Here is a 26,461-nt window from a genome sequence, read left to right as displayed (position 1 = left end):
AACACAGAGTTGGATGAAGGCTGAACAATTGAATGTTCTCTGGTTTATAAACTTATCAATGTGCTTTAATAAGCTCTGGTCTCTTACTCTCTACCTTTCTTATTATTTGTGCTTTAGCGAGCACTGGTTTCTTATTATTCGCCCTTAAACAAGTGCTGATTCCTTACTCTGTAACTCTCTTATTATTTGTGCTTTAGTAAGTGCTAATTTCTTATTATTTGTGCTTAAATATAAATGCTGATTCCTTGCGAATAGTACATGCTGTTTAGCAGCAGGGAATTAAGTAAAGGATTAATTGCTACTGTTCCTTTCTCTGGCAAGCCAGCCAGAAGCCCCTTACTGGCCAGGCAAGAGGCTCAGAGCTTGTTAACTCTTATTGAACCAGAGAGAAAAGGAAAGGAAAGAAAGGAGTCACTTACACAGACAACACACACACACCAGATGAAGCTGGAAATGGCCACACTGCCTTTTTTAAAAATTACTTTCAGCTTTTTATAGCTTTTAGACAAAATGTTCTCTGTGTAAGAAATAATTATGTCATAGATAAAATGTTACAAAGATAGGAAAAGGATTAAGATCCTTTATATAGGCAAATATGCACAGATGCACACACACTCATACACACATATTCTGCTCGGGTCTGACCCACCTGTTTTGTCTACTCCACAAGTGTTCATGCATACCTACACACAGACAAACAGACATATATACATTTTATGGGTGGAGCTGAGCCCCAAATGCCATACACATACATTTGAACGGATGGATGGGGCAGAGCCTCCCAAGCCATCACCTTATTTCTATTCTCTGGCCTTTTTATGGACATTTTTTTGTTGTTTTTTTCGAGACAGGGTTTCTCTGTGTAGCCCTGGCTGTCTTAGAACTCACTCTGTAGACCAGGCTGGCCTCGAACTCAGAAATCTGCCTGCCTTTGCCTCCCAAGTGCTGGGATTAAAGGCGTGCGCCACCACCGCCTGGCTTATGGACAAAAATTCTTAGAAAATTGTCTCACAGCTAAAATGTTACACAAAAGGGGAGTTACAAAAGGATACTGATATTAAATTCAAATCAGTGTTCATGCTGTAAGCTTATTATAACTTCAAAAGTTTCACTTTATCATAGTGCCCACCTGTGGCTTCATCCTTAGATCTGACCTATAATGAATGTTTTTCCTTGATCACAAATTTGTCCCAGGCCTGTTTTTTTAGTATAATTGTCAAAGCTCATTGTATTCTTTATAATGCAGCCTTTACTACAATTGACTTACTATATCTTACTGGAAAAAAAAAAAAAACAAAAAAAAAACAAAAAAAAAACAAAACTGGAACCATTTCTTAAAACTTTCTAAAGTTATTTGAATCAAGTCAGGAATTTTGTAAGATAATTAATTCATGTGAACAGTATTAATTCATGAAAGTTCATCTTTATGTTAATCTGCAGGAATTCTGCTCAACAGGGTGGGCTAATGTCCAGGAATCCTTAGGCGATGTAATAGTGACAGGAAAGGCATATCAGCTGCAAGAAGCAATCCTGGGATGAAGTCTCTTGGGACCTGGCCTCTCAGAGCTTACCCATCTTAGGCCATGCAAAAAGGTGGGCCACCTTAGTAGTGACAATATGATCACAATGTGTGTCAATCTCTTTGGATAGTATCTAAGCTATTCATTCTATAGTCTGAATGTAATGTGTTACTAGTATAAAGTTTCATGTTCTCTTTTTCTTTTATTATTTTAAACAGTAGGTATAGGGTGTGCACGCTATGGTGCAAGATGAATAAGTTCTTTTCTTCCCCTTTTATGTGGGTTCTAGGATTGGACCGTAATCATCAGGCTTGTATCTTTTGACAACAGTTTCTACCCTTTGAGCCATTTCACAGGCCCAGTTTCAGTGAATCAACACAAACTCTTATAGATTAAATCTTTACTTGGAGAAGCTTAAGAGGTAGCCCATTCCTTTCTCTGGAAAACAAGTTCAAGGCAGGTTTTTTTTTGAGTGTGTGTGTTATTCTGGCTTTTGGGTAAATGAAACTTTTAGAAGTGGGGCCCCACTAGGGGTTGTGGGATCTTTAAAAATATTCTCATCAGTGTGCAATGGTAGTGTTCTTGGTACCACTTAGTAACAATTCTTGAAAGAAAATTTTCATTTTAAGCCCTTCGAGAGGCACAGATACAGGGCAGTGCTTCCCTACCTGCCCTACCTGCAGGGGACACTTTGGCAGTATCTAGAGAAGTTTTTGTTTGTTTGTTTGTTTTTGTTTTTTTTTTTTTTTTGTTCTCTCATGTGCATGTCTGATGTGCATGCATGTGTATTGGAGGCTGAAGGTTGATATTGTGAGTCTTCTTATTTGGTGAAGCAGAGTCTTTCAGTTGAATTCAGAGCTCTCAGATATGGCTTGTCTAGCTAGCCAGCTTGCCCAGGCAAACCATGTCTACCTCTACCTCCCCCGCATTAGAAATTTAGGCAGGCTGCCACACCTACCTGGCATTTATATGGATGCTGGGGACCTGAACTATGGTTCTTATGCGCGCGTGTGTGTGTGTGTGTGTGTGTGTGTGTGTGTGTGTGTGTGTGTGTCAAGATCTTTAGCCATCAACCATTTCTCCAGCCCCAAGAGACATTTTTTGATTGTATGGCACAGGAGGGGATGTTGCTGGTTCCAGTGGCTGGAGCCTAGAAATGGGTTGTGTTCTGCTCTTCCATCCCTGGCCCCGCCCAGTGAAGAATCACTTGGTTCACAATGTCCATAGTGCTGCTACTGCGATATTGGTGCAGGACACAGGATGACAGAAGACTGTGTTTCCCTCAGAGATTGCACAGAACTTTTGGGTCAGGTTGGACACAGCCTCTTGAGGAAACATAAAAACTGGGACATAACTGGATAAGAGCTGAGCATGAAGCATGGCCTTTCCAGTTCTTTCTCTAATGCAAGCCTCACCACAATTATTCTATGTGTGAGTTTCATTAAAACTTAACTGTTTCACACTCTTTCTAAAGGTGTGTGTGTGTGTGTGTGTGTGTGTGTGTGTGTGTGTGAAGCATTGGGCTTCAGATTTCTTTCCTTTGGGCTGGCTATAAAACTTCCTTAATTTCCTTTTTCAAAAATTGCTCATGTAGTTTGATATTTGTGTATAGAGATGAAGAAAAATGTGGACTAAATAGTAGATCATTTCCAGATAATCTTTAATCAGAATAAGTGATCAAAAGAAGCAACAACCATTTAATAATTTGTATCATGAGCAAAGAGGCATGTGAAAATCGTGCATTGTGGGAAGAGTTTCAGATCCTTATTTGCTAAGGGAAATATCTGCAATATCTCTTTTACTGCACCAAGGCTGCTTCTCTGAGTAGAAGCACACGAGAGCCTCTCTGCCACATCCCTGGAGCTTACATTCCTCAATGGGTGGCTTCACTAAAGCAACTCAACTTCCAGCCAGAAATTTCCTGACTTTGCCTCACACACTGACTCCCTGCTAATAGCCTGTCATAACCCCAGTTAACTTTTTTCCAGAGGTCTCCCTATTCTCTGAGCAGGTGGATGCCATGGGAAGGGCTGCCCATCAGTTACTCTGCTCTCTGAAGTCCCTTTCCTCCCACTTTTGGGATGTTCTAACATCATTAACAGTGTTGGTAGAAATCCTGGGATTACTGTTTTTGGAAATTACAAATGGATTTATGAAGTATATCAAGATATTGCAGGGCTTCTGATTTGATAAATCCTGAGAAAGAATCCAGGTTTAAAAGATGGTTTTACCATCTGTTTAATCCAAGGAAAGTTCATCCCATGGCTTGCTTGAGGTCTAGCTAAAGTAGCTGAGCTGAGCTACCTGGCATCACCACTGGGAATGGAGAATTCATACTCTAAAGCTGACATATGCTGAAGAGGACTCTCCCTGATCTGAACAGAAAAAAAAAAAAAAAAAAAAGTATTCTTTTCTGAACTAACTTGCAATACTCTCCAGGCCCCAGTTCCCTTACAGCAACACTGTTATCCCCACCCCTTGCCCCCACACTCCATGTTTGTATTTTTTCTTACTTTTAGATTGCTAATTAAGGACATAGCTTCTTGTCTCTGACCTGACTCCTAGCACAGTATATGAGACAAAGAAACCTCTTCAGGTGTTGCCTCAGTCCTCTCTCTTGCCTTGCATTCCCCTTGGGCGCAGTGGGTGAGAAGGCTTGGAGCTCAGACTCCTGAAGCAGGTGAGCAGCAAGCTCATTTATTCTCAGGGGGCACCCTTTATGCCCTCCACCCCTGTTCCATTGGTCCCAAGCAAGCATGTCCTCCAAGTGGCAGTTCCCAATTGGCTATCATTGTCTATGTCACCAATTTTTAGGCTTTCAGGCAGGTTTCAGTTTGGCCCTCATTGTTGTGGCCCGAGCTGCCCCACTCTCGGGGGGCCAGAAATGTTGAGAACTGCACTACCCCACATTTGGGGGCCAAAATGTCTCGGACCGTTCTGTCAATGTCAGAACCTGCACTGCCAAAAGCCTTGGGGGCTAAACTGTTAGAGCCCACATTGCCCCAAGTTGCTCCAGTCTATGGGCTGGGGTTCAGCAAGAGAGGAGTGAGGACGGACGGACTCGAAGAATGGAGACCAGACAGAGTGTGATTCAATCCTGTTTATTCTTCAATCTCTCTTCCTAGTCCAAGTCCCAAGTCCCAAGTCCCAAGTCTTGAGTTCTTAGTCCCTAGTTCCTAGTGCCTCCAAGTTCCAACTTTCTTCTTCCAAGTGCTAAGTGCCTAATGTCTAGTAACTAACTCCAAGTTGTACTGTCCTAATGCCTAATTCCTACTCCAAGTTGTACTGAACTCTTCTGCCTCTCACCTTTTATATGTCTCACTTCTAAGCCACGCCTTTAAGTCACACCTTTAAGTCATGCCCTTAGGCCTTGTCTCTAAATCTGATCTCTAAGTCACGCCCTTAAGTCACAGGCCTTTAAGTCTCACACACCCAAGGGAAAATCCTGGGTATCTAAAGCAAGATGTTATCAGAGTGTTCTCAGCTGTTGTAGGCTATTGTAAACAAGCCTCTTGTCAGGGTATATGGCTCAAGATGGCTGGAAGGATGATAGCCACCTTCTGTCGGCTCCCCACACCTCATGGGGAAGTTATCTCCGTGGCTGCGTGGCCCCACTCACTGTTTATATGGAAGTAGCCACAGCCTTGTCAGTGAGGCCTGCCATTCTTCCTACATTCAAAAACACTGACTGAATGCCCGTTTTCTTCATATGGTGTCTCAGATTATCTTGAAAGACATGTTTTTCCATTTTGAAACCTAGGCATGTTGACGCACCTCCTCAGTATAAAGCAAGATCTCTGCAAATCCAGGTTATTGAATTCAGGAGAAGAAACTGAATGGTTTTTCTAAGAAATGTTGTTTGCAGCTTGCCATTACAAATCAAACTTTCACCCAACCTACAACCAAGTTAATAATGTGCTTTGAGATCTTTGAATGCTCTGCATTCAAAGTACAGTGTATTCAACCTGTTCAGAATTAATTGACCTTTAAGAAAAAACAATGTATTCAATCTTACTATGCTTTGGCCTTCCTAAGATATAATTTACTCTCTTTCTTCTTAGTGAGTTATTGATTCCTAGCTCAGAGCAATGTATTTGTGCAAAAGATATAGGGGCTATAACTATGACCATTTGCTGGAAGCAGTAAGGTTTGAACCTCTCCCTCCAATGGTGAAAGCAATGTGTGGGCTTAATAATACCTGGTTGTGTCCTTGGGTGATATTCTGAGTCAATAGGGTCAGAGAAAAAAATTTTCCCTTTATGAGACCTTTGTAAAAACTTAAGACAAGGGCTGGAGAGATGGCTCAGCAGTTAAAAGCACTGACTACTCTTCCAGAGGTCCAGAGTTCAATTCCCAGCAACCACACGGTAGCTCACAACCATCTGTAATCAGGATCCGATGCCCTCTTCTGGTGTGTCTGAAGACAGCAACAATGTACTCACATACATGAAATAAATAAATAAATCTTTAAAAAAAAAAAGAGGCTGGTCAAAAAAAGATTTAATTATTAAAAAAAATTAACAAACAAAAAATACTTAAGACAAAATTTCTCATTCCTTTTTCACACCATAGTTGCTGGACTATTCAATAGAGTGGCCATAATGGCCTTTGTTCAAGAGATCAGCTCAAAGGTCTTCAGACAAACCAATCAGACTCACTCTTGGATAAATGACACCAAGGGTCAGTCTCGTTTCTTACCATCTGTGGTGTTCCCTCCAAGATGAGCTGGCCTACCAAGTCCCTACGTTCTGGAGGTATGTAGGAATTCCAGGTACTGCCTTTCATGGAAGCATTTTCTACCCACTAATCAATGATTGAGCAATGGCATAGTATTATGTTTGAGGAACTCTGCTGGCTCCCAGAAACAGCAGTTAGATATGTTCCTTTTTCCATGCTGTGTGTGGGGGGCATAAATTATTTTAAAAATACTGGAAGGAACTCACAAGTAGATTTGTATTTAGATAAGCTAAAAATTATTTTTAAAATTTTATCCCAAGATAGTCTCAGGATGTTTTGGATTTACAATGGTATGAACACAGTACAAATTCAGTGGAAACACACTTTGCATGTTGAATTTTCATCTTTTCCTGGGCTGGTGTTGTGTCTCTTTTGGGTTCTTTACACTTTGCTATGATTCTTTAGTTTTCCTTTAATGTGGCATCTGTGTTTGATATTACTTTGAAATATCTCAGCATCTGAGAATGATTTGTACTGAGCAATTCTGTGAAAACTTGAGTTTGTGGTATTTTATCTCCCTTTCTTTTGCTTTTGTTTGATCTTGAGGAAGAGAAAAGTTTGCAGACTGGTGTGGCCAGGTGTGGGGGCCTCACCTTTTCTTGAGTGGATTTCCTTTTCATCAACAATTATTCATACTACACATTGCTTCCTGCATCTGTTTTGCCAATTTGTGTTTTTCTAAGATTTATACATATCACTGTATTAGACTTCTTTTTGTCACTGGGACAACTATTTAAAAGGAAGTAGGTTTTATTCTGGCTGATAGTTTTAGAGGTTCAGCCTGTGGTGAGGTGTATCATCATGGTTGAAGGCTGAGGCAGAATAAAGTTGCTCACCTCCTGAAGGCCAGGAAACAGAAAGTCAGCAATCACCAGAGACAGAATGTACTTGCCAAAGGCCTGTCCCCAGTGAACTGCTCTCTCCAACCAGCCCCACTTCCTAATAAGCCCTGTGGGCTGGGCTGTCATCAATTACTTGTTGATGATGTTCAGGGGTTCATAAATCAATCATAAAAGCCCCGAAAGTCGCATCCAAGATTTCAGCAAGTGGAAATATGGAGACATTTCATATCTAAGCCACAACAGTGGGCTGGACTCATTTTCCTGTCTTCTGGCTTTTGTACCCCTGAAGAAAAGACTATGATCAGTTTTGTTGTAATTCCCAGTGACTGGATGCCTTTTCTCTGGCTCTCTTGAGAAGCTCCCTGTGTCTGTTGCTCTTCATATTCACTCACTAGGCCTTTGTATATTCTTTATCAATTTTTATATAAATCCCACCTACTCTGTAATCATAGTTAGTTTGAGAGTCTATCTGATGGTATCTTTCTCGTTTGCTTTTTTGGACAGTGGGTTACTTAGTATGGTGATAGACTGAGGTGATTACAGCTTGCTTCTATGATGGGGGGGGCCTCCATTTCTGGCACTGCTGAGTTACAGCCCTTCTGAGGTCTGAACTACAAACATGACTATTTTCTAGATTTTTGATGAAAGAAAATGGCTTAGGTTATTTCCTTCCAGTCCCCTGGACTCTTGTGGAGCTGTGCATCCTTTGCAATTGCCACTGGTCACTCTGGCATGTGCTTCTCAGGATCTGTGGTCTCACTGGCAAACATCTTCTGAAAGAAAAAAAGAAAAGATCAAATGGTGGGCACACTCCTGAGCTTCCCAATTCTTATAGCTATTGATACTTATTTTATTTTTGTCTGGCATCTCTAGTTACACACAGTGAGAAAACTTGCCTGAGGCAGTTTACTCCACTGTCAGAAGCAAGCATCACATTGTTAAGCTGATGTGATGAAGAACGGCTTTTCACATGTAGGTACTGCTGTTCCCTGAACTTTGCCCACGAGAATACACAGACTCTACTCAAGCTTCCTGACATCCTAGTTTAGTATACACAGAGCTAGCTGTGTCCCCCTGAGAGATTGGGCTGGCTGGGCACTGTGGCTGGATGTTCTTGCCCAGAATTTAGAGAGAAGTTCCTTGTGAATAGCAATAATCCCAGAAAACATTTTCATCCAAAATCTGAGGTATAGGTTTTGTGGCTGTCACTTTTCATAATTTTGTAAGCTTGAAACATCAGACTATTGAAATTAGAGGACCATCTTGTACTCTTATTTACTTATTGGTGACAAGCCATAAATCTCAGAAAAAGATTTAAATTCTATAATTTCAATTTTCATTGTGGGTAACACAATCCTAAATCATAAGAAATTATTAATCAGTTGAATGTATTTATCAAAAATAGAAACCAGTTGTTCCAAAGATGATGCATGATATATAGGCATAGTCTGCTGGAACGTCTAAGAAATAAATTGGGGAATTTTGGATAACAGTAATCAGAAGAGATGGGAGATGTCTGGGCATATTTAATAGTAAAGTAAAATAGGAAAGTTTACAAAAATAGAACTGTGTAAAAAATGTACAGTTGGTCCCAGAGTGGTTGTGATTCTGGGGAGGTTTCTCAGAAAGTAGATAGATAGATAGATAGATAGATAGATAGATAGATAGATAGACAGACAGACCCTGGCAAAGACAAAAAGCCACAGAAACGCAGCAGTATACAATCATCAAACAGATATTTTAAGAGAAATGGGTGCAGGAGGGAGGAGGCCAAAAGTGCATGCAGCAGTGATGGGGTAAGGGAGATGCAGGGACCTCTCCTCTCAGGACCTGAGCATTTTGTTGTGAATTATAATGTAAAATCTGTGTTTCCCAATGATCTTAGAAAACTCCTGTGAAGGGATCATTGGAGTCACAAAAGGGTCATGACCACTGCCCTTGGAGTGTCTCCAGGGTCAAGCTGGTCACCTATCTTTATCTTTCCCTGGAAAATCTTAAGCTTCCATAAGGAAGAGATTTCTTTTTTTTATTGGATATTTTATTTATGTTTCAGATGTTTTCCCCTTTCTTCACCCACCCCCAAATCCCCTACCCCGTCCCTCCTCCTCCTTTTTGCTTTTATACCATTTTAATTACATGCAAGTATTAAGGTCAGTTCTAGGTTGAGGAACTAGCAATACAGTAGATGCAAATAGTCAAGAAGAGATGGCTCAGCCATTAAAGGCTAGGCTCACTGCTCAGTCCAGCTGGACAATCAAGTGAGACCCTTAGACCCTGTGGAGAGGACTGAGATGCACGAGAAAATAAGGAGGCACAGCAGGCCAAGAAGATTTTATTGTTCACACATGTTATATACTCTGAAAACAGGATATGGGGAGGGGTAGGAAAGGAAAGAGGGCTTTGCAGGTGGAGGAAGCTAGCTGCAGCTGCAGGGTCTAACTAAGTTATACCTGTTGTTCTCACAAAGCCTTGCCATTACCAGGGGTTCTAAAAACACCTATCTAGCAGGATGTTAGCTAAATCTAGAGATCAGGAGGAAGGGTTACTAAGGTGGGTTGCTATGAGGCCTTGTTTGAAGTTCTGAGAACTGACAAGTGAATCATGGAAGATAAGCAGAAAGAAGAATAGTAGATAGGAGAGCTAAAGGTGAGTGTTTGTCAAGAGTAAGGCCTTGGCATGGCTTCCCACAGCTCACAACCAAAAATATAAGAAAAGATTTCTTAAAAATACCATTCTCATGACTAACAGATCCCAGACACCTCCAACAACCTGATCAGTGAATGGTTCTGATTTCCTACAAGCAGAACTGTCCCCCTTATTGACTCCTTTTCTTCCAGTTAAATTTTTTTTCTGAGTGTTTGAAATCTAAGAAAACAAGACATTGTTTTACATATTTCAAAGAAATAAATCACATGACAAAAACAAAACCATACTGTATGATGACAGAGACCATTGAGCTGCTGCATGAAATAATTCTAAGATATTTTTAATCTCGTTTCATATGAAATGTTTCAAACTTCTCTGCATATTTGCATTTATTATAGGTTTACCATACTTTACAAATGTTTATCTTCTTAAATCATTTGCTTTCCCCAAGTAAAGCTACCTCCTCTTCTAATGAATTTATCAATCCACTGCATATTAAGCCCTCTGGGTGTCTTAATTTCTGGTAACGTCTTTCCTTACCATTTTCTGAAACTTGCCTGCTATCATTCTGCTCTGTTTTCTGTGGTTTTCTCCAACACAGCTAGCTGATAGCACAAAGACAATGAAGTTTGGGAAATTCTGGGCTCCAGTCCTCCCTCAGAGTACCAAGTACCAAAGTACCGAACTGGTAATGAAGTTCTGTTACTTTAATCTTTCCCTGGTGACAAAAATCCAGGTTCCTGAATCAACCTCAACGCTTAGAAAGAGAACCTTGCCTTCCAGAGTGGAACTTTTGAGGTTATGGTCTCACTCTACTTATTTCAGTGTCACAGAGGACAGTGTAACTTGATGACATACAGACAGCTCATGTGCGTGCACAACGTGGTCCCAGTGTGTAGTTTGAAATAAAACTGTGTGATTGTCATGCCTGCTGCTTGGTGTCTGGTGTCTGTCAGACAGAGAGTTTTGTTTGTCTGTCCTTCCACCTTTTAAAAATGCTTTACACCAATGCTGAACTGTTTTTGCAGAACAGATTTGTTCTTTCTGAAAGTATCTCTCTCTATTGTTGGTTAATATAGTTATGTTTCCCTGTGTAGTAGGTGTCTATGGCTTTATTCATCAATTATTGTCCCCAAATCTTTATTATCAACTGCTTCTCCTCTTTTTTAGAAACAACTGACTTCATATAATCATGTGTCTCTAGCTGTTGGACACACTGAACAGAACTGTGTTCTACTGTTTGTGATCTTAAGCCAATTTAAGATATACTATTAAAAATAATGTATGGCCTTTCCCCTTGAAAGGTGATTCATGAGAATAAAATCCTGTAAACATGCTAAAATTTTAAAAATAGTTAAGCTTAATTTGTGTAAATGTGGTAAAATCCTACAGGGCACTTTTAAGAAACCATTTTCTTCCATTTATATGTATAATTAAGATAGTCATGAGATAAGAGTAATTTCCTCTGCTTTTAAAAGCAATGTATTTCATGTGTTGGGGGAGACGCAACTGTGAGTCCTTGTCTGCTGTGCTGCATAAAGCATCTAGCCAGCAGAACCCCAGGCTTGCACACGCTCTGCACTGCCCCAGTCCAGCCAATTGACCTTCTCAAGCTCAAGTGAAAAAACAATAGTGCATAACAAATATAACAAATGTTCCTTTAAGATAAATGAGGAGACTTCTTATATAATAATAATATTGAAAATTAATGATAAAGACCTCTATAGGATTTATAATTGAGTGAAAGGGGCTAATGTGCTTTCTATGCAAGTAACATAAGCCAAATATAATAGCCTGAAAATTGGATCTTAGACATGTACCTAAGCCTCGTACACCAAAAGGGCTGTGGTTCCCATAATTCAAAGATAGAAATTATGTGACTTTAAGAACAGTATATGATTTTAATGGAAAGTCTTACATTACCAGCTGAGTGGCTCCTCTGGCTTTTCTGTCTTTGATGCTCTTAAATATTTCAGAATTCTGTGTAAGCTTGCATTTTGAAGCATAAATTGTATTTACAACTTTTTTGTTTGATTTCTTAAATTTTTTTCATTTTTATTGGATATTTTATTTACACTTCAGATGCCATGCCCTTTCCCCATCCCCCCCCTTAGAAAACCCCTATCCCATGCCCCCTTTTCCTTTTTGCATTTATACACTTTTTAAAAATGTTAATCAAAGGCTTTATAAGTTTGGTAATGCTCAATTAGAGGTGTAACCCACTACCCAACCTAAATATATCAACTATCTTATCTTTGACTGGTGGAGATACGTGAACATCTGCCTCCCTGTCTCCCCCCTCTCTTTCTCTCCTTTCTCTCTCTCATCACCTAGCTTCTCCTCTCCTTCTTCTCCTCCTCTCCTTACTCCTAGGATTGGCTATGAGACTATAAGTTTTCAACCCCGCCAGAAGTCCAGAATGACTGAGTTAACTATAATTGTGGGAAGCACAAAGTATAGCTTCTAAACCTTAGCCAATTTATAGAGACCTCTGAACACCTGTACACTCCCTCTACTACAAAATGTTGGAGCATCTGATCTTCAGCCTTCTGGTCCAGGATCATCTGACAGACCTTAGTGCTGCAGAATTATTAAGGGCTGATTACTCTGTCTTGGCAGATATAATCAGTCGACTATTCTGCAAGTGTGTCCTTTTCTGAATAGTAATTTGTCTGTAGATGGAAAGAGGCAATTCTTGTCTAGTGGCTGTCTCACCACAACTGGAGTAACTCCAAAGATGCTCAATTTCTTCTTAGAATTCAATACAGGAAGTTGTCGGGAGCAGACAGGTCTTTAATCAAAATGAATATTACTACAGAAATGTTTGTCACGTCAATTCTGTGGACTTCTGACGTTTTGAAAACCAACTATCCATGTAAGGTAATCTGGACTGTTGTCTGTTAACTCCACTCAGCTATTTCTAAATAAAACAATGGTTTGTCTGAATCTGATTTAACTTTGGCACCTGGTATCTGTCTAGAAAATTGTCCATTTCATCCAGATTTTCCAATTTTGTTGAGTATAGGCCTTTGTAGTAGGATCTGATGATTTTTTTTTTAATTTCCTCTGTTTCTGTTGTTATGTCTCCCTTTTCAGTTCTGATTTTATTAATTTGAGTACCGTCTCTGCGCCCTTTGGTTAGTCTGGCTAAGGGTTTGTCTATCTTGTTGATTTTCTCAAAGAACCAGCTCCTGGTTTTGATCATATTTTGTATATGAACAACAACAAAAAAGTTCTTTTTGTTTCAACTTGGTTGATTTCAGTTATTTCCTGCCATCTAATCCTCTTGGGTATATTAGCTTCTTTTTGTTCTAACGCTTTCAGGTGTGCTGTCAAGTTGTTAATGTATGCTCTTTCCATTTTCTTTTTGTGGGCACTTAAGAGCTATGATTTTTCCTCTTAGTACTGCTTTCAGGGAGTCCCACAAGTTTTGATATGATGTGTCCTCATTTTCATTTAATTCTAAAAAGTCTTTAATTTCTTTCTTTATTTCTTCCTTTACCAAGTTATCATTGAGTAGAGCACTGTTCAGTTTCCAAGTGTATGTGGGCTTTCCGTTGTTTTTGTCCATGTCAAAGGCGAGTCTTAGTCCATGGTGGTCTGATAGGGTACAAGGGATTATTTCAATCTTTTTGTATCTGTTGAGGCCATTTACAAACTTTTCTTGAATTCATGAGCTTTTTCACAAGACCATGTACTCCTTACCTATCCGTGAAGTTGTGTCTTCTGAGGCCTCTGGGGACCTAAATTTCATATTACAAACTGAAAGCATCCTTCACTGTTCTCTGAATCTTGCTGACCATTGTCCTGTCTGCTGATTCCATGCTAGTAAATAGCAGGTGGTGAGCTGTATTGAGACAATGCTGCAGAGAAGGACTCCAGCCCTCTTTCAAAGCACCAACCTGCCACTAAGTTCTGTCTCTTTCTGGAGAGAACGGATTCATTTAATGACATTAGGATTCACACAATAGCATTTTACTTATTTTATTGTACTGTGAAAAACCAGTAAAGGTCATTATCTCATGTGGATATTAGATCATGTTATAATGTGACACAGTGCAGATAGCTTACGTGTATGCAGGACACTGTCGTGTATAATCTGAAGTACAATTTAGACTTTTGTTTTGCCTGTCAATTGGTGTCCCTTGAAAAATATGGTCTTGTTTCTCTTCTCTTTTTAACCTTTTAAAAGTCATTTTCTCCTAGCCTGAGCTTTTTCTTAGGTTTTCTTCTTTCCATTTCTGTCTCCATGGTCATCTAATGTACAGCTGTCTATGGGTCATTTTCAGTGGCCTTTTCCCTCAATCATTTCCCAAGATTACTGGTGTTTCTTTCTTCTTTGAGAAGAAACAGAATCATTTCTTTAATTTATGATTTGCTAATGTCATTATACCATATAAGTATAATATGAAGTAAAATTAAGCATTTTTTTTCTTTTTGATGGTGTTTAGTCATTTAGGTTCTCAATAACTTAGGCTTGCCTACTAACTATTTACTAACAAGCAGGAAAAAAAAGGCTTAAATGTACTGTTAGGGCTCAAAAATTTTAGGTAGGGTAAGGTAATTTCTTTTACCTGAGGCATCCTGTGTAATATTAAAAGTCAAGTACCTCAGGTTTTTTGGAAATTTTAACAAATGTATGATAGTTGTAATCAGCTCTGTAGCCAATACTAAGTTAGGATGTTGGTTCACATTATGCTCTAGATAAAAGTAAAATCTTTTCATTTCTTATCTATAGCTAATGATGGCATAAGTAGCAGAGTATATATGAAGATATTTAATTGAAAAATATTAAGTAGTTGCTCCTTTTTCTTCATCTGTATGCTGTAATTTGTAGGGACAGAGTCATTTTGCAAATAAACATTACAAACATGAAACATCTCACCTTCTAATCTTCAGAAAATATCTAAAGAACAAAACTAAAGAAAAATATGACATAAGTTCCTATATTCTGAGCAACCTGCTGTCGAGGCAGTCAAGGAAGTAGATCACAGAACATGCTATCTTAAGTAAATCATTATAAAGATTTCAAAGTGAAAATTTGTATAGTTCTTAGAAAACATGAAAATAATGTTTGTCCGAAGAAAGAATGAGTACCTCATATCTCTAAAGGAAAAGAAAGATTAAAGGTAATTCCATTTTAAAAACTAGTACATTTTGTTTGAGAGCAAAGATGTGCTAGCCCATGTCTGCAGACATGACAGCATCCAGGCAGGCATGGTGCAGGAGGAGCTAAGAGTTCTACATTTTTATCTGAAGGCTGCTAGTAGAATACTGGCTTCCAGGCATCTAGGATTAGGGTCTTAAAGCCCATACCCACAATGACACACCTACTCCAACATGGCCACACCTTTTAATATTGCCACTCCCTGGGCCGAGCATATACAAACCAGAACATTCCACTCCCTGGCCCCATAGGCTTCTTCAAACACATCAGTATATGCGGGGCCATACATAAACATAGCATAATGCAAAATACATTTAGTCCAACTTCAAAAGTCTCCAGAGTCTATAGCAGTCTTAACAATGTTAGAAGTGCAATATTCAAAGTCTCTTCTGAGATTCATCCAATCACTTAATTGCAATTCCCAAGTACAACAGGAAACCAGCTGGGCAAACTCCAAACTCTGCATCTCCATGACTGATGTCAAAGCAGTCTTCAGATCTCCAACTACTTTTTCATCCTTGTTGACTGCAACAAATTTCTTTCTCCTGGGCTGGTTCCACTTCCCATTAGCAGTTTTCCAAAGCAGAGATCCCATGGCTCTAACATCTCAAAAATCTTGGAGTCTCTAAGGCAATTTCAATGTTACAGCTTTTTGTTTCAATGTCTGGGATCCACACATGATCATCTGGGCTCCTCCTGAAGACCCCCATACTCGGGAGACTCTTCCTCAAGTCTCAGGAGATCACGACCACCCAAAGATCACAAGAAACCATACCTGGATGCAATCAGCAGAGGCTTTATTAGGGAAAATGGCCGGCGGTCAAACCACAAGCTCTCTCTCTCTCTCTGAAAAGCAAGGTTTGGCCTAGAGTGATGGGTAAGGGGTCTTTTAAAGTGCAAAACCACAAACCAGGGGAGTGGGGAGGGGGTGAAGGGTTGCCAAGGATACATAAGAATAGCAAAACATTCCAGAGAAACCCACCCTGAAAGGTTAATAGCCATGTCACTGTGTCCCACCCTGTCATTTACCAACTATTTCAGATTAACTATCTTCACTTCTTCCGGCTATTGCCCCACCTAGGTGGCAGCATCTTTATCTGTAATCAGGAATGTGTCTTCCTGCCTTGGGCCTCTCCCACCCATAGGTGGGCCTACTACCTGAGGCTTGAGGAATGTAATTCATCCAGCAAGTGTCCTGGGGGGCCTGAAATCTTATTTTCAGTTCCGAGTTCTGGGACCTGCATTTTTCTGCCCAGGTCTAAGGGCAAAGAAAAAGTCTACATATTTCATAAAATGGTCTTTATAATTTTTCACTCTACACTCCAAAGGGCTGGCATAACTTCTCCAGCTCTGTCCTCTGTAGCACTCTAAGCTCAGGTTGATCTACTCCACTGTTGCTTCTGTTCTTGGTGATCATCCCATGGTACTGGCATCTCCAATACACTGGGGTCTTCTGCTGCAACTAGGCTTCACCAAAGCCTCTCGTAGGCTCTCTTCATGGTGCCAAGCCTCAAATCCTTTGCATGACTCCTTCAGTCCTGGACCATCAACTGCAACTGGGGCTGTACCTTTACCAATGGCCTTCCATGGCCTCTCACAGTGACAAGCCTCAGCTGCTCTTCATGACCCCTTCATGCCTTCAAAACCAGTACCACCTGGGTGATGCTTACACATTACCAAGAACAGCTGCAACACAAGGTACAGCCTTGGCTATCTCTGGAACATAGCTTCTTTGTGCTCTTGTGAGAACAAAATTTGAAAGCAGCATTGTAACAATAACAGAAATTCATGGTCAGCAAAGACCACCAACAATTTGTTAAATATAGTCATAATAAAATATTAAGTCCCTCCAGGGGCAGGGTGACCAAAAATGAAAAGGCATGCAAGGATGTGCCCAGACAAGTCCAAACAAGCCCAAGTGAGTAGTGGGCTATCTGGTGTTTACTTTTCTCTCCCCCTTTTCCAGAAGTCCAAGGTTTCATGGTCAAAAGTAACTAGTCATCCTGCCAGCTCACACGTAGCCGCTTCTGCAAATTGCTGATGTTTGAACTATCCAAGCATATGTAACTGCGCCAAATTTTCCTGCTGTCCCCAACCCTACCCATAAATATCTCAAGTTTCCTGGGTTCTGGGTTGGAACCTCTATCTCCTGTGTGAGATATGTTCCAGCCCGAGGGCCCTCGTCATTAAACCTCCTCTGCAATTGCATCAAGAAGGTCTCTCGTGTGTCCCTGGGGCGTGCAGGTCCGGACTTGGGTGAGGGTCCCCTTGCGGGGGTCTTTCATTCTCAGAAAACACTTCCCAGATGTCACCTCAGTGATGCTGGTCTCTTCTTAATCAGCATTGTCCCAGTAGTCTCTTCTATTTTTCATTCTAAAGCCAGAGCCACATGGTTGAAGCTGCTGAGTTCTGCTGCTTGCAGCAGCTGAAACGTGGTCCCCTTATTCTATTACCAGCTTTCTGTCTTCCAACTCCTTCTCTGCCTAAACTTGGCTTTCCTGGAACTTGCTCTGTAGATTGACCTTGAACACAGAAATCTGTGTGGCTCTGTGTCCCGTAATGCTGGGATTAAAGGTGTAAACCACCATGCTCAGCTTGCTATGCTTGTTTAATATGCTCTTCATGAGATTTAACCAGAGAGCAAAGTCTGTCTATGATGAGCTTTCTGAGACTTCCTTTGTTAATGCAATTAATCTGAGCTCTTCACCTTAGCCTCAAACAGACTCCCCAGACAAGGGCAAAATACCACCAAAACAGTCTCTAGGCCACATACTGAAATTCTTCTCCACTAAAACCTCTTGGGCCATGTCAGCACAATTCAAATCACTCACAGCAACAAAGTCTTCCATATTCCTTCTAGGATAGCCCATTAAGGCCAACTTAAAGCATTCTAATGCTTTCCAAATCCAAAGTCCCCAAATCCATATTCTTCCAAACGAAAGCATTGTCAGGCCTATCATAGCAATACCCCAGTCCCTGGTACCAATATTCTGTCTTAGTTAAGGTTTTACTGCTGTCAACAGAGACTATGACCAAGGTAACTCGTAAAAGGACAATTGGGGCTGGTTTACAGGTTCAAAGATTCAATCCAGTATCACAAAGGTGAGAACATGGCAGTATCCAGGCAGGCAAGAGGAGCTGAGAGTTCTACATTTTTATCTGAAGGCTGCTAGCAGAATATTGGCTTTTAGGTATCTAGGATGAGGGTCTTAAAGCCCATGACCACAGTGACACACTTGCTCCAACAAGGCCACACCTTCTAATAGTGCCACTCCTTGGGCCAACATATACAAACTGTAACAGATCCTTTCTTAAGCAAGGCAAAGAGACAGATGGCTGTATGTGAATTAGGCAGAAACAGCAGCAAATAGCTTTGCAAGTGTTAATTTTAAGAGGAAAAAAAAGGGAGGTTTCTGTCAAAATGAGCTTTCATGTGTTGGTAAGTTCTGATTGAGTATTTTAATTAGGTTAGTCAATGACTTTTGATTACTGGACCTTGATGTTTTGATAGTTGGACTTTGGTAATCAGTCTCAGGGATGAGCCAGTGGCCAAATTAGGGAATGGACTTTGGTGGCTAGATTTAGGAATATAATCTAATGGTTTAGAAAGGGGGAGAATTGGTAAAAGGCAAAACCTGTCAGCGCCATGCATAGAGGCCTGCAAGTAGGATATAGCTTTCTCAGCTAATCACATAGTAGCTCAGCTTAAATGCTGCCCCTGCTCTCATTCTTCCTTTTCTGAACTTCAAGACCAGGATTCTTGAAAAACTAGCTCACACAGCAGTTCTGCCTCCTAAACTCACCCACTCCTCAGCTTGAGGCACTGCCTCTTTTGCTCTAATTCTTTCACTGTGTATCAGTGGACACTCTTTTCATCCTGCATCATGCTCTTCATAAGCCTTGTACACAGTTGCCTACCCTCCAATGCCATCATACTTCTTGTCTTCCATGACGAATTTCCTGTTTTCCTCCCATATTCTGGAATCTTCTCAGTGCCTTTACAATCCCTTTTCTCTCATCACACCTAAATCTTGATCTCTCTATTCAGCTCTGCTCCAATGACTACCAGTTCAACCCCTACATTTTATGATAATCAACTCACTGAAATATCCAAATTAATTCATTCAACTCAGTCATTCAGTAAATATTTATTTTTTCTTCTTTATTGGATATTTTATTACATTTCACATGTTATTCTCTTTCCCCATTCCCCCCCACAGAACCCCCCATCCCATCCATCTTCCTCCTGCTTCTATGAGAATGTGCCCTCAACCACCCACCCAACTCCCACCTCCCCTCCCCTCCCCTCCTCTCCCTCGAATTCCCCCACACTGGGGTATCCAGCCTTCCCTGGATAAAGGACCTCCTCTCCCACAAATACCTGACAAGGCCATCTTCCCCTATATATACAGCTGAATATGGGTCCCTCCCAGGCTGGTGGTTTAGACCCTAGGAGCTCTGGTTGGTTGGTATTGCTCTCCCCATGGGGCCGCAAACCCTTTCAGCTCTTTCAGTCTTCTCTCTAACTCTTCCATTGGGAACCCCATGATCAGTTCAATGGTTAGCTGTGAGCATCCACCTCTGTATATGTCAGGCTCTGGCAGACCTCGAAAACAGCTATATCAGGCTCCTGTCAGCATGTACTTCCTGGCATCCACATTAGCATCTGCCTTTGGTGATTGCACATGGGATGGATACCCAGGTGGAGCAGTCTCTGGACTGCCCCTCCTTCAGTTTCTGTCCCACACTTTGTCTCCATATTTGCTCCCTTGAGTATTTTGTTACTCCTTCTAAGTAGAAACGAGGCATCCACACTTGGTCTTCCTTCTTCATGAGCTTCATGTGGTCAGTTAGTTGAATCTTGGCTATTTCAAGCTTTTGGGCTAATAGCCACTTATCAGTGAGTAAATAGCATGTGTGTTCTTTTGTAATTGGGTTACCTCACTCAAGATGATATTTTCTAGTTCCATACATTTGCCTAAGAATTTCATGAATTCATTGTTTTTAATAGCTGAGTAATACTCCACTGTGTTAAATGTATCACATTTTTGTATCCATTCCTCTGTTAAAGGACATCTGGGTTCTTTCCAGCTTTTGGCTATTATAAATAAGGCTGCTATGAACATAGTGGAACATAGGTTCTTGTTATATGTTGGAGCATCTTCTGGGTATATGCCCAGGAGTGGTATAGCTGGGTCCTCAGGTAATGCTATGTCCAATTTTCTGAGTCAGACTGATTTTTAGAGTAGTTGTACCAGCTTGCAATCCCACCAACAATGGAGGAGTGTTCCTCTTTCTCCACATCCACACCAGCATTTGCTATCACCTGAGTTTTTTGATCTTAGCTATTCTGACTGGTGTGAAGTGGAATCTCAGGGTTGTTTTGATTTGCATTTCCCTGATGACTAAGGATGTTGAACATTTCTTTAGGTGCTTCCTGACCATTCGAGTTTCCTCAGTTGAGAATTCTTTATTTAGCTCTGTACCCCATTTTTTAATAGGGCTATTTGGTTGTCTGGAGTCTAATTTCTTGAGTTCTTTGTATATATTGTATATTAGCCTTCTATTGGATGTAGGATTGGTAAACATCTCTTTCTAATCTGTTGGTTGCAGTTTTGTCCTATTGACAGTGTCCTTTGCCTTACAGAAGCTTTGCAATTTTATGAGGTCCCATTTGTCAATTCTTTTTTTTAATTGGATATTTTATTTATTTACAATACAGATGCCATCCCCTTTCCTTATTTCCCTTCCATAGAACCTCCTATCCCATCCCCCCTTTTTGCTTTTATACCATTTTGATTACATGCATGTATTAAGGTCAGTTCTAGGTTGAGGGTCTGTCAATACAATAGATGCAAATAGTCAAGGAACAAGCAAGACAATAAACACAAATAGTCAAAGAAAAAGCAAGGCATTAAACCCAATTACGTGAACACTCCTGTGATCACTGTTTCTAAGGGCTTATCAGGATGACTAGAGTATCTGAGCCTACTTCCCTGTCCTAGCCCAAGGTCATTTTCATGTCTGGAGCCTACTTCTTTGTTCTAGCCTAAAATCTAGATTCCTGTCTGAAAGTACTTCTTTATTCTAGCCTAAGATTTAGATTCCTACCAGAAATTACTTCTTTGTTCTAGCCTAATGTTAGATTCCTGCCTGAAGCCTACTTCCTTGTCCTTGGACAATGTCATATTCCTGCCAAGCAGCCCATTTCCTTATCATTGGCACATGTCAGATTCTTGCCAAGCAGCCCCAAAGGCTCTCCACCTCTCCCCCTTTTTTATTTCATTAATAAGACTGAGCCTGTCTTAGGTCGTTCTGACAAGAATGCCTTCCTTACCTGTCATGGAATATGGATTATCAAAAGCAATGCATTTCTGTCTTAGGTTGGTAAGGTTCTGTGCAGAATCCTTGGCTTGCCAGCCTGTTAATTTAATAACTCTGTCTAGGAGCAGTAAATATTTATAAAACACCTAGAAAGTACTAGTTTCCACTCCAGGTACTGGGATGCATCAGTGGACAAAAAATAGAGGGGAAATGTTTCTTGCCCTATGTAAACAGCAATCATTAAACCATAAGCAAAATGAGTGATATGAAATGAACAGGACAGACTAAAAGAAAAGACAAAAGAATACAATAAATAGGACTAATAGAGATTGGATGTGGTAGGAGGCCTTAAGGGAAGAAGGGAAAAGCTTATTGAAAAGACTTTTTAGCTGACTACAATGAGCTACAAAGCCACCTGTATGAAAAGCCAAAGGAATAAGAGTGCACTTGTGTGATTATGAGCCAGCAGTGTTGCCATACACCTGTGATTCCATTATTCCAAGAAGGTGAATTTAAGGCCAACCCAGGTTACATATGAATTTTAGGCCAGCTCAAGCAACATAACCAGATCTTGTCAAAAAAGGAGGAAGAAAAAGAGGAAGAAAAGAAAGAAAGAAAGAAAGAAAGAAAGAAAGAAAAAGAAAAAGAGAAAAAGAACTAAAAAATTATTCCCTGACAGCCAAGGTCAGTGTGGTTCTAGAGCAAAGTTCATGGAGGCACATTAACAAAGAATGAGGCTTGAGGGTGCAGTGCTGTTGATCACAGCCTACAGGTCACAGGAAGAATGTGTGTCTTCATGATAGAGCTCCACAGAATTTTGGCTAAGAAGTGGTATCAGGTTTGTTGCCTAGGGTCAGGTTTCCTGTCATACACTCTGATACAGGAGGTTCACAGGAGACTGTTATGGAGGGCATCCTAAAGATGTGGGGAGAACTAGACCATGGAAGAAGTTGGGCTAAGATTCTATTGTCACTGAGACCAGGAGATGGCTCGTTAGAGTTTTCCCAAATCTTTTGACCCCTATTCAACTGGTCACTGGGTGCAGGTTGTCTTGGGAAAAGACTGTATTCCATGCAAGGCAGCCACTTCCAGTCACAGGTAATTCCCAGACACAGACTCAGCACCACACAGCTAACAAGATTCCACTCTGGATGAGAGGGTGCACTTCAAAGGCACATAGCAGCTAGTTTCCAGGGCACTTGTGTGGGTGCTCTTGCACCTTCAATCTGGCTGTCCTCATTGCCACCATTGTCACTACTGCCAGAGCATGCCTGAACCTCTACTTTTACATTTCCTACCACTGAGAGACTCTCCTCATCATTAGCCACTCAGTTTGTGGCTCAGCAGCCTGAACGATCCTGCTGAAACAGGTTGGATCTTTTTGGTCCTCTGAGCAAAGCCCATTTAGTAGTATCCCCATTCATTTTAGAACAAAAGCCAAAGTCCTTACTGCAGTTTACATCCTGTCTCGTTGGAGTCTAGATCTCCACACTCACCCTCCAGTATTCTATTCATCACTTCTTGCAGAGCTTCCTTGATGGAAGCTCCCTTCTATGGAGAACTGAAGACTTTCTACTTTCTGTCACTTCCAGGAGAACCCTGACCCAGTGGCACAGTGAAACGAGACAAGAAGCCTTGGACTGAGATGTAAAGAGTTGCATCGCTGGGTAAAAGGTCACTACCTTTTTCTAGTCAGTGTACAGACATTTACTCAGAAGAATTCAACTGTTGGCTAGAAATCTAAAAGTAATCATTTAAATCAGTGTTTCTCAATCTAGGGCCACAAGCAACTGGGAAGACAAGAAGAGGGAGGGACAGTGTCCCCTAGTGGATTGTCTTGCCTGTATGTATGAATATGTACCACAAGCCTACCTGGTACCCTCAGAGGTCAGAAGGAGGACATCAGATATCCTGAAATGGTTGTTGAAGTAGTTGTGAGCTGCCATGTGGGTGCTGGAAACCAAACGTGGGTCTCCTGCAAGAGCAACAAGTGCTTTTAACTAGAGAGCCATTTCTCTAGCCCCCATCATAGTTTTTAAACAGAGAAAATTCTATCAAGAAAGGTAGAGACCTGAGTTACACAGGACCTGAGTCTGAAGGGACTAAAGTAGCAAAGCAAACTCCATTTTGGTTTTTCAGACTCCATTTTAAGCTTTTGTCCTCAGAGTGACTTGGCCCCCCACCCTTGAGTTTTGGAAAAAAAAAAAAAAAGAGATATTCTTGGCAGTTGCAAAATAGACAGAACAGCTGTAGCCAACTGATAATAACAGGGTGGGCTAAGTAAACACAAATCATTCCCAGGTCATGAAGCTCCTTTTATATGTGTGGTCTCTCCTTGCGTTTTGACCAGATGCTGTAAACCAATCAGCTTAAAGGCCAACATTCCTTTATCCTCTTACTCAGTCGTGTAACACCAAGTGTCAGGGGCAGCTTTGCTTATACCTGAAGGTCTAAAATCAGCCATAGGCCTAAGTCAGCCTGCTAGCACAAAGTCTTGGGTCTCTGTGGAAAAACACTGAAACAGATGGCTAGAAGCTATTGTAAACAAGCAGCTTTGGTGGAAGCCTGAGTAGTCATAGACCTTGCAGATAGGTGACCTTGGTAGATAGTATCAACTTAGATTAGGACAAGTGAATCAGTGTCCTGTCCCCTGAACCTTCACCCAGGTGACACACTGTTCTGGAAGATATCTGTACTCCCCCTGCGTCATCCCCTTCCCCACATCCTGCCTTTTTGTGTATATAACCTGTGTGAAAAGGTAAAAATTATGTTTTGATCAGCCTATAGACAAGCTGTCTTTCTTTGCGTCTTTTCCTGCTTCCCCTCCGCTCCCCCCCTTACCACTACCCCTCACTCCCCGCTCTCTTAGGTGATCTCCCCGGACCTCTGTTTAATGTCCTGCTGGACAGGACAACCAAGGCTTGGAAATCCCTGCTTGTGGGTTTTTCCTTTATAAACCCTATGGCCCTAGACCTTGGGGCCACTCTCCTTCCTATTGCATCAGGACAGTTCGTGGCCCGGGCTCAAGCTTGAATGAAGACTCTTGTGTGCCTGCGTCGGAGTTGTGGTCCCTGGTGATCTCGTGAATAGGGCATAACAAGTCCAGGTCCTAGCATCCACACTGGGTAGCTTACCACCACTCCAAGGAATTAGATGTCTTGTTCTAGCCTCCAAGGGCACTTGTACTTATGAATACACATTCTCACAGTTACACACACACACACACACACACACACACTTAAAAAATAAACCTTAAAAGAAAGTTATAGAAGTTATTCTTCCTTAGAGGGAAAGGAGTATACAGAAGTTGGTGATATCTGCCAAACATCTATGTTTGATCTTTTAATTCTGTTACTCTTAAAAAGGAAAAAAGTGTTCCTTTCTGTCTTCAGGACTCTTGTTTATAGGGGTCCTAAAGTTACCCTGGAGTACTAAGACACTAGTGTTTATTCAAATTTTCAGGGCATGCTGTGCTAGCCCTAGCATCTAGAATGGCTCCCAGTGGTCTCTGACTCCTGGTAGTCACTCTGGTGACTTCCTGAATACTCTGCACACAGGTATTCACTCTATAGGGCTCTTCTGTGTGACCAATTTACTAACCCAGAAGTAACAAGTGTCTGCCATCTAAGTAAGCAATGTACAAAGCAGACTCTAACCACCATGAAGCCTTCAGATGACTGTAGCCCTGGCTGATAACATTCCTGCAACTTTGAAAACCTGAACTAGAACTTAGCTCCCAAATTCCTGACCTGTACTACAGACTGAGACACAAAATAATTACTATTGTTTCAACTATTCTGGATTTGTAATGAGAAACAAATATACTCGTCCCCTCCCCTTTTTGTACAGGTTGGGCATCAACCCAAGACCGTCCATTGGTAGGCAAGGCTCTACCATTGAGCTTTATCACCAGCTCAAACAAATTTCCTTTCATGGAAACAAATAAGACCATGTGAGTTATTTTATTAAGTACATATAACAGTAGAAAACAGCTTTTACATGAATAAACTAAATAAAAAAATTGAAATTAAAAAACCACAAACATTGCAAAAATAGCCAAAGAAAAAGCTATCTTAAGGGGCTGAAGAGATGGCTAAACGGCTAAGAGCTCTTGCTGCTCTTCCTGAGGACCCAATTTCAGTTCCCAGTACCCAGGGTGGCTCACAAACACCAGAAACTCCAGCTCCGGAGGATAAGACAGACCTTCCCTGCCACCCCCCAAATTTAAAAAAAAAAAACAAAAAACAAAAAAACAACTTTTTTAAAAAAGTTTTTTTTTAAAAAAAAAAAAAATCTTAACATAGTGTCAGGTTGAGGATATAGCTCAGTTGGTAGAGTGCTTGCCTAGTAAGAATTAAGCCCTGGGTTCCATTCCAAAGCACTGCTTAAAACGACTTGTCAGGGTGAAGACAGATCAAGAGTCCAAGGTCATTCTCTGCAGAATAGTTTCAGCCAACTACGGGAGACACAGGGGACGGGAAGGAGCGTGGGGGTGAGGGGCGTGGAGAGGGTTACAATTGCTTATTTAATACTGAACCGCGACTCTGTGGCAATATGATGCTGAACCTGAGAGGTGGCGCCAGTGAAGTTCGCTCATTTCCTAACGCTGGCTGGAGATGGATCTTCTGGAAACCCAGCCCTCAGACATTTGGTCACCTCAACTTGGTGGGAACTTGTTAAAGTCATCGGGTAGCCGAAGCTCGCATTCCCGTGCTGCCGACAATTATCCTAGTGAGGAGCGCGTGGGCACCTAGGACCAGGGGCTGCAGCAGCCTCCAGGTCCGGGGTTCTCCTCTGTCCTCGCTTACCAGAGCGAGGCCCGTGGTTTCTCGTCCTCCTCACCTGGCGTAGCTAACTAGAGGGAAGCAGGAAATTTCCCTGCTTCTCGGCGCTCAGGCTCCCCGCTGCCGTCCGTAAGGGAGACGTCAGGACAGCACATCACTATCTCGTTGAGCGCTGAGGCGCCATACAAACCTGCTCCGACTGGGCAGCCGCTCCACACTGTCCACGGCTGCGGAAAACGGACAGCAACTGGAGCAGTTAACGTACAGGTTCCGCGTGAGCAGTGCCTGCCACGACTACCAGGGAGCACTACCTTGAGGGCGAATGCGCATGCTCAGTGTATCGCTAAGGAACTGCGGCCTGATGAGAGACGCGCATGCTTCATTTGTGCACTTCGCCTCCCCCCCCCCCAGCGTTGCGTAGCAGCGCGCATAGCTCTATGG

At 41.5% G+C, this 26,461-nt stretch overlaps 1 long non-coding RNA gene across 2 annotated transcripts; it reads right to left on the bottom strand.

Annotated features, from left to right (window-relative positions):
• Positions 1–4,605: 4,605 nt before the first annotated feature.
• Positions 4,606–26,429, bottom strand: LOC117713859 (uncharacterized). 2 transcript variants are annotated; one of them, XR_013112241.1, is made up of 3 exons: positions 26,211–26,429; positions 23,109–23,211; positions 4,606–7,872 (listed from the first exon to the last, which is right to left on the bottom strand). It is a non-coding gene; the product is annotated as an uncharacterized LOC117713859 (long non-coding RNA). The 2 variants fall into 2 exon arrangements; XR_004607471.2 differs by having other exon boundaries at positions 26,079–26,426.
• Between the last annotated feature and the right edge of the window lie 32 nt (positions 26,430–26,461).

The sequence above is a fragment of the Arvicanthis niloticus genome, chromosome 8 (genome assembly GCF_011762505.2).
Source record: "Arvicanthis niloticus isolate mArvNil1 chromosome 8, mArvNil1.pat.X, whole genome shotgun sequence".
Classification (NCBI taxonomy): domain Eukaryota; kingdom Metazoa; phylum Chordata; class Mammalia; order Rodentia; family Muridae; genus Arvicanthis; species Arvicanthis niloticus.
The sequence above is the reverse complement of the archived record's forward strand: the minus strand, read 5'-3'. Positions and strand labels throughout refer to the sequence as shown.